The 9,527-nt window shown below is 35.8% G+C and overlaps 1 long non-coding RNA gene across 1 annotated transcript; it reads right to left on the bottom strand.

The window, feature by feature from the left end:
- Positions 1-608: 608 nt before the first annotated feature.
- Positions 609-6,023, bottom strand: LOC145949526 (uncharacterized). The gene is made up of 2 exons (XR_014427769.1): positions 5,161-6,023; positions 609-1,100 (listed from the first exon to the last, which is right to left on the bottom strand). It is a non-coding gene; the product is annotated as an uncharacterized LOC145949526 (long non-coding RNA).
- Between the last annotated feature and the right edge of the window lie 3,504 nt (positions 6,024-9,527).

Raw genomic sequence — 9,527 nt, forward strand, 5'->3', positions numbered from 1 at the left:
ATAGCTTGACCTCTTATCCTCAATTAATCTAAACATGCAAGTTACTGAGTTAAATCACATTCGAGCTCCTAATTAACCAACTAAGCGAAGATTAATTAAGAATTAAACAAAGTAAGTTGCAGTTAAGCACTTACACAACCCACTTCAATTCTCTATTTGTAAATCTCATCACAATTCACATAATCTCGTTAACTAAGCGAAAACCCAATTATATGACTTGTGAAATTAATAATGATTCGTCAATTAACTAAGGGAAAATCTAAGAACCATTCATTAAGAACTCAAATAGAGATTATGGAATGTAATTCAACTCAAAAACAACATTAAAACACCATTAACCTCAAAGAGAAGTTGCTATCCACATTAAGAAATCCAACCAAAGCTACTTAGCTACTCATAGCACTAGCTAGTAAATTAAACCCTAAGCTAATCAACATCGAGACCATAAATTCGAAATTAAACTCTCATGGGAAGCAGCAAAATAGCAATAGAAACAACCACAAAGCATGAATACAAGCTAGAATCACAATAAACTTGAACTAAAGCAAGAAGCAACAACTAAAGAGATATTGAACTTGAAATTGTAAATTGAAAGAGGGGAAAGTGAATAACAACTGAAATTAGAGATTACATTTCTAACCCATGGAGAGATTCGCATCAAAGGAGTCCAAAGAAGTGTTGAAAATGAAGGAAAAAGAAAGAAGAAGAAGAAAGAAGAAGAGACCCTAAACTAAACCTAAGAAAAAACTAAAAACGGAAGAGAAGGTGGAAGAAATGGGAGCAAGCCCCCGTGAGTGTGCCTCTAGCCCCTGTCTTCTACTCTCTTTTAGGGTTTCTTAAATTACCCTTTTGCCCTTCTAAAAGGCTTGGGTCAAATTGGGCCCAAACTGATTTGAACATTGCAAAACAAGGCCCAAAACGTTTCCAGATTCCGTGGGTCATTTTCGGGCTCCATTTTGACCATCTTAGGCTTTGAATTAGGAGATGCACATCAGCGAGACATTTGTATCTTTTTCTCTTAGGTTTCCAACGCCACTAAGATTGCTCAATTCGGAGTCTTGTAGCTCCAGATATGGCCAAAACACCGAGCAAAGGTCAAACTGTCCAGAAACAGAAATTTGATTAGTTTTGCAATTAAGCTCATAATTCAAATGACAATTAGTAAACATGATAAAACCACGAAATTAACCCTAAATGTGAGAAGTAATCAATGCTATAATGATATGAATTGAAGCACTAAATTACGGCTCATCAAATACCCCCATACTTAGCCTTTTGCACTCCTGGGCAAAATCAAATCACGAAACAACCCAACAAGAGAAACATAAGGAAGAGAAGATTTTGTTAACCAGCACGAATCCAAGGAAAATGTAAGGAACAAATAACTTGTACACTTTCAGTCAAAGCAACCAAATATCCATGAACATCATTGAAATACCTCAAAACATGATAAGCACATCAATCAGTTCAAGAGGTGAATCAAAAGCAACCAAACCTCACAGGATCACTCAAGTGTATCTCTCAAGTGTATAGTGTATAAGGTAAATGAAATTCCGCTCAATGCACTCAAGAAAGCAAGCAACACACAAGACTTGGCAAGCCTCTACAATCAAACACTCGAAAACATATACATATTCAGATCAAAAGGACTTTTCAGGGTTGTAATGGGGCCAAGGATAAGGGAGGATAAAATATGGATGAGAAGCTGAAAGCTAAAGAGAATAGAGGAGCAGTGGGGAACAAGTGAAAATACAATAAAAATACACCCAAAACCCCTAATTCTAATCCTCTTCTTGACTCCACCAAACACTTTTATTTACTATTTTTTTTTCTTTTCTTATCTTGTCTCTTTTTTTTTTCATTTTTTTTCGAATTTGATAATGATTTTTTTTTCTATTTTTCTATTTTTTTTTGCAAGAGACAAGATATTAAACATATTTACACAATAAAAAGTACAAGGAGCCAATAAAATCAACTAGCCAATTCACATGAATCCAATGAGCACACACGCCCCCACACTTGTTCCCAAAACAATTCCAAAGCTCCAAAATTCCCTAAGGTTAAGGTAATCATGGTTTTTCACTTAAGGCTAATGATGAGCTTCAAAACAAAGAAAAGGGATAAACATAGGCTCAAAGGGGCTATCAAGGGATTAAATCAAGGTAAGCTTATTTGGCTAGAGGATCAAGAACAAAATTGCCTTTATCACTTCCATACATGCATATCAATCAAGAATCATCAAAAAGAGTCAAGCCAAGGCACATGTGCAAGCAGTCAAGAGGCATAAAATTCCCAAGAAAGAATCATGAAGGCTCCAATCCTCACACAGGGTATATACGTCACTTTCAAAACAACCTCTCAAACCTCAAGATAAACTCAACATGCCAAGAAATACAAGAATTCAGTCCATGAAATATTCGAAAACTCAAAACCAAGAGTGAAACAAGTATTTATTACCTATACAGATCCAGGAATTCACAAGGAAAACCAAAAACGTAAAAAATAACAAAAGACCAAAAGACGTAAAAAATAACAAAAGACCAAAAGCAAAAGGTCTCCCCCCCACACTTAAACTACCCATTGTCCCAATGTGACACAAACATATCAATCCAAATAATCCAGAATCAGACATATGCAGTGACACTAAAGGAAGGAGAGAAAAAGAAGACTCCCTAAATCATGGAGGATGCCAAGACACTGCAGAGATGGCATTGGGAATAACATCAGGTGAAAGATGGGAATGGGAGTGGAGCGGCGGGTGAGAAATCTCCAACATCCGATCATCAAAGGGTGGTGGATAATGATCCTTCCTCAATGGAGGTGGTGGCACAAAATAAGAACCTGCAAAAAAAAAGTGTGCTTGTGCAGAACGCACCTCACTAAATGGGTTAGATGTATCAATTAAAACAGAACCGCCCTCAATATCCATGGATACAACTATATCTAAAGAATGTGGATGCAAAGCATTTTCAATTTCAACACAGATAGCGCATCTCATGGAATCAGAACAAACATGATGAGTGTCCATCAAAGATGGAAAATCAATATCAAGTGCAAAATTAGATATACACTCATCTTCAACGAAATCAAGGAATTCAAGAAAATCAATGTAATCAGGATGAGAAAGTAATTCGGCTCGGAAAACAGAATGATCCTCAAATGGACATTTCGAATCAAGAATATTGAACCGAACTACTATGTCACCAACTTCCATAGAACGTGTACCAGCATGGACATCAATCTTAGTTCGAGCTGTTTTCAAGAATGGTCTGCCTAAAATAATTGGAACGGAAGAACCTCGGGAGAATCCCTCTTCCATATCCAATATACAAAAGTCAGCAGGAATGCAGCAGAATCCAGAATTTGTGCAGCAGAATGCAGGATTTGTGCAGCAGAAATTTGTGCAGAATTTGTGCAGAATTTGTGCAGCAGAATGCAGAATTTGTGCAGCAGAATTTTGTGCAGAATTTGTGCAGCAGAATTTTGTGCAGAATTTGTGCAGCAGGATTTGTTGTTCTTTAAATGCAGAACCAGATTTTAAATGCAGATGGGAATAATGCAGAACAGAATGTGAATTATTCAAATGGATCCTCCTCTGACTGTAGTCCGGTTCAGAATTCACACACTGCACTAAATCAGATTATGCAATGCAACACTCTAGACCAAACCAGAGTGCATTAATTGATTGCAAAAATTGATTGCACAATGCTCAACAATCCAAAAAGCTACACCAAAACTAAGACTAGAACCTGAACACAAACAGAATTTCATGTGCAAAACAGAATAATGGGTCTACAACTGATGCAGAACAGAAATTAGAACCAAATTTTTCTTGTTATTTTAACATAACTTGAAACTAACTAAATGCAAAAACCAGCACAAAAACTAGAAACTAACTACATGCAGAACAATAACTAAATGCAAAAATAAACACAATTAAATATAAAGGATTATGAAACAGAATTTGAATTTGAATGCAGGACCAGCACAGCAATGACCAACAACAAAACGAATCTCCGATGCACAAGTGATATGTAACTCACACAACAGCAAGTTATTCAAATGAAAACAAGTGTTAATGCTAGGTCCATGTTACTGTTAAGTGCTACTCATCGCCATAACATGATTCAAACTAACACATAACACAACACTAAAATTATTCAGATTTTTTTTTTTTCATTTTTTTACATCACTCCAAACTGAAATAAAACACAACTGAACACATAAACATACTGAGAATTTATTCCACTCAACGCACACACACAAACTAGAACCCTAAGACAAAAAACCATTATTCCCCAGCAACGGCGCCAAATTTGATCGGAGCCGTATCCGGTCAAATAAATACAAGTAAATGTAGTACTAGGAAGTGACTCCTAGGTCGTTCTCTCAAGGAATAATGCATTTAAGCCATAGGATTCAAGCAACGGAAATTAAAATAGAGGGGGGGTTTTGATTGAAAAAGAAACAAATAAATGGTAACCAAACGGTAACAAACAATAAACTAAAAAGTTGGATTCCTTAACTAGATAGCTTGACCTCTTATCCTCAATTAATCTAAACATGCAAGTTACTGAGTTAAATCACATTCGAGCTCCTAATTAACCAACTAAGCGAAGATTAATTAAGAATTAAACAAAGTAAGTTGCAGTTAAGCACTTACACAACCCACTTCAATTCTCTATTTGTAAATCTCATCACAATTCACATAATCTCGTTAACTAAGCGAAAACCCAATTATATGACTTGTGAAATTAATAATGATTCGTCAATTAACTAAGCGAAAATCTAAGAACCATTCATTAAGAACTCAAATAGAGATTATGGAATGTAATTCAACTCAAAAACAACATTAAAACACCATTAACCTCAAAGAGAAGTTGCTATCCACATTAAGAAATCCAACCAAAGCTACTTAGCTACTCATAGCACTAGCTAGTAAATTAAACCCTAAGCTAATCAACATCGAGACCATAAATTCGAAATTAAACTCTCATGGGAAGCAGCAAAATAGCAATAGAAACAACCACAAAGCATGAATACAAGCTAGAATCACAATAAACTTGAACTAAAGCAAGAAGCAACAACTAAAGAGATATTGAACTTGAAATTGTAAATTGAAAGAGGGGAAAGTGAATAACAACTGAAATTAGAGATTACATTTCTAACCCATGGAGAGATTCGCATCAAAGGAGTCCAAAGAAGTGTTGAAAATGAAGGAAAAAGAAAGAAGAAGAAGAAAGAAGAAGAGACCCTAAACTAAACCTAAGAAAAAACTAAAAACGGAAGAGAAGGTGGAAGAAATGGGAGCAAGCCCCCGTGAGTGTGCCTCTAGCCCCTGTCTTCTGCTCTCTTTTAGGGTTTCTTAAATTACCCTTTTGCCCTTCTAGAAGGCTTGGGTCAAATTGGGCCCAAACTGATTTGAACATTGCAAAACAAGGCCCAAAACGTTTCCAGATTCCGTGGGTCATTTTCGGGCTCCATTTTGACCATCTTAGGCTTCGAATTAGGAGATGCACATTAGCGAGACATTTGTAGCTTTTTCTCTTAGCTTTGCAACGCCACTAAGATTGCTCAATTCGGAGTCCTGTAGCTCCAGATATGGCCAAAACACCGAGCAAAGGTCAAACTGTCCAGAAACAGAAATTTGATTAGTTTTGCAATTAAGCCCATAATTCAAATGACAGTTATCAAACATGATAAAACCACGAAATTAACCCTAAATGTGAGAAGTAATCAATGCTATAATGATATGAATTGAAGCACTAAATTACGGCTCATCAAAGGTGATTGGGTTTGGCTTCATTTAAGAAAAGAACGTTTTCCAAAATAGAGGAAGTCCAAACTCAGTCCTAGAGGAGATGGTCCCTTTCAGGTCTTACAGCGTATCAATGATAACGCTTATAGGCTTGATTTACCCTCTGATTATGGAGTAAGCCCTACTTTTAATGTTAGTGATCTTAAACCTTTTGTAGGTGCTAGTGATGATGAGGAAGAGTCTTCAGATTCGAGGACGAATCCTTCTCAAGAGGGAGGGAATGATGGAAGAGCATGGACACTAGAGCTATGGCTAGGAGATTACTTGAAGACTTGTCAGCTTCAGAGCTTAGTGGGCCCAATGGGCTTGGTGGGCCTAGGGTGCTTTTCATTTGGACTACACTTGATTGAACACCATGTTTTATTGCATATTCTTAGAATAGTAAGTTACTTTGATTTTGGTCTTGTATTTTGACCATAGATTAAGGTTTGTGAATTTTGGGCTTGTAATTGGGCTTCAAGGGCTTTGGGCTTTTGATACCCAATATTGGGCTCATTCTTCTTCTTGTAATTTTTCCTATTCATTGTATTTTCTTGACCATTGTATTTAGGTCATTAGATTAGGAATTAAGGAGGATTTGTAGCTTAAGTGGATTAGGTTAAACTAGGTTTAATTTAGGATGCATTTAAGTTACATTTTGAGTCACATGTTTGACGCCACCTTGGCTGAACATGTGTGACTCAAAATTAACCCTAAATGCATACTAAATCAAAGCCAAATGCACCTAGCTCTAAGTGTGACCGGGCACCACATGTGAGTTAAGTTTTGAATTCAAATTTTTGAAATTTGAATTCAAAACTTGGCGCCACATGTGAGACTTTCACATTGGCGCCAAGTGCCTTGATCTAGATCCTTTAAATGCCTCCTTCACACATTGTAAACATTACTTTGACATTTATGAAATTTGAGAGCCATTGAGCCGAGTTTCTTCATCAAAGTCACCGTGAAAATTCTCCTTCAAACCTTAGGAGTTCACATTTTTCCTTCTCTTTGAAGTGAGCAATCCATTGCTCTTTAAGCTTGGATGCTTCCATCCAAGGCTTAAGCCTCTTCCTATCCGAGAATCATCCTCCTTCAAGTGTTCATCATTGTTGGTTTCCATCTCCTTTGAAGAAGATCCGAGCTAAGGAGAAGCTTAGGAGAAGCACTACTTCCACTTCTCCTACCTCCTCCATCACGAAATAAGGCAGCAAATTAAACAACTTAAAGAACAAACAACTCAAAGGAAGCAAGTTTAAGTAACTAGACGTTTTGCCCTAAGTGGAAGCTTGAAACATATAAAATTTCCAAGCCACTTCCACTAGTACTACACGTGAGTGAGCTACCAAGGGTTAGATATACCTGACCAGCTTCTTAATACTCCCTCCAAGCTTTACAAATTGATTGAAAATACAAGAAAAATTGCAAAAATTTAAACTACACCAGAAACAAATTTGTGGCGGCTTTAGTGACCAATTAGTGACGGATTTGTTGTCCAAGTTTTCCAACACTTGTTTAAGTGTTCCAATCCGCCACTAACCCTTGAATTTTGTTGCTCCTGGACCTTGCACAAATAACACAACAAAGTGATGAATGTAGGCTGCTCACAAGGTTAATGGAAAGATCACTCTTGTGAAGGTAGGTTTAGGAATTTTCGGTCACTAAATTAGGTCAAGTTTCAAAGTCTTTTATGTCTAATTCCTTTACTAATTTTGTTGAGTCAATGTTTAGTCCTTAAGCAAGGATTTGAGGCCACTTCCAGCACACAATTTTTAGTCAAAGAAAACTAGACAAGCAACAAAAGCACAATTTAACAAGCTTATACCAAAACTTGAAGAGTAAAGTGTTTAAGACAGAACTCAAAGATATCCAAAAATGAAAACTGAAAATTAAGACTCCAAAGAAAGCTAGCACACAGTTAGGAATGTTCCTAAATAAGCACTAGAGTAGATTAACAAATTAAATTTTTTTTGGAAGTAATTGAACAAGTATAAACAAACTAGTAGTCCAAGAAAATTTGTGGAATCAAGTGTATTTTCTTTAAGTCTTCTCAGCTTTTACTTGTTCATACTTATATATATTTTTTTTAATTCTTTTCTTTTTCTGAATTCAAATGCATTTTCCAGAGAAGATACTTGCCTTTTGATTTTCAAATTTTCACAATTCCAAAGTATAGAAACCAAAACTACTAGAATGACAAAATTTCAAGTGAAATTTGAGAACTAGTGCACTAGATTTAAACTCTTGTTGGATTCTTTTGTTTTTTTTAACTATTTTTGAATTACTTTGCTTTGTATTTTCTTTGTTTTTTAGCTAGCTAACTTTTAAAAATTTGAATCCAAAACAATTAGTGCACTAGAAGTAAGATCATTCACTTAAAATTTTCAAGTTACACAAAGTTGATTCAAGAATAATATGGAAAGTGAATTGAAAACTTAAGTACACAAAGGAAACCTAACACTAAGAGTTCACCAATGATCTAGTGATGAACATGAACTCAAATATGTAAATGAAAAAGCAAAACAAGCAAGGCACAATTCAAGTAAAACAAGTCTTGGCCAAAACTATAAAATGACTCAAAAATGTTTAGCACATGAATAAAAGCATATCTTGAAGATTTATGACATTTTAAAGGAATAACAAGTCATCACAAACTAAGATTCAAAAATTTAAAAAAAAAACACATGCATACCAAAGATATAGCCGAATCAAAACAAGCAAATAAGAATGACTCAAACAATTAAAATCAAGCACAAGTTGAATCCTATTTGTGTTGATTGCGGATTGAAACTCAAGATGCAATCAACAATTTGGATCTATAGAATAATTTGATTTAAAAAAAAAATAGATCCGAATAGAAACTCAATTTATGTCAAACAAAAACACCAAAACACAAGAACAATCGGTCCAAAATTAAGAACACTTATCTCCAATGAAGAAACCTTGCTCTAGATACCATAATTGATGGAGAAAGACTAGGAGAAGGGATTGATGAACTCCTCCTTGCATTCACCAAGCTTAGGATCAATTTCTTGGAGATTAGGACCGAATGGATGAAGCTTGAAATGAAGAAGATTCTCACATCAAAGGACTTAAACTATGGATGGAAGCATCCAAGCTTAAGCATCAAAGGATTGCTCACTCCAAAGGTAGGAAACTAGGTGAAGTTCCTAGGGTTTGAAGGCACTCTCTCTCACGGTGACTCTTGAAGAATTTTGCTGAATGAATGTTCAGAAATTCAATATATCAAAAGTGGCTACAAAAATGCTAGGAGGGAAGCTTTTATAATTTCGGAACTAGGAGAAACTTGGCGCCAATGTGGAGGCTTCACATGTGGTGCCAAGATTTGAATTCAAATTTGAATTTGAATTCAAATCTTAACCCACATGTGCATCACCGATTCCCATGGGTACTAAGTGTATTTAGGTTTGATTTAATTTGCATTTAGGGTTGAATTTGAGTCACATATGTTCAGCCAAGGCGGCGCCATCCATGTGACTCAAAATGCAACTTAAATCAAGCTAAATTAAACCTAGTTTGACCAAATCCTCTTAAACAAGTCTTCCTTCCTAATTCCTATACTAATTACCTAAATACAATGGTCAATGAAATACAATGAATAGGAAAAATTACAAGAAAGAGAATGAGCCCAATATTGGGTACCAAAAGCGCATAGGCCCATGAAGCCCAAAACTAGGCCCAATAAGCCTATAGCCCAAAATACTATTCT

The sequence above is a fragment of the Cajanus cajan genome, chromosome 7 (assembly GCF_000230855.2).
Source record: "Cajanus cajan strain Asha chromosome 7, NIPB_CcT2T_4, whole genome shotgun sequence".
In the NCBI taxonomy this organism is placed as follows: domain Eukaryota; kingdom Viridiplantae; phylum Streptophyta; class Magnoliopsida; order Fabales; family Fabaceae; genus Cajanus; species Cajanus cajan.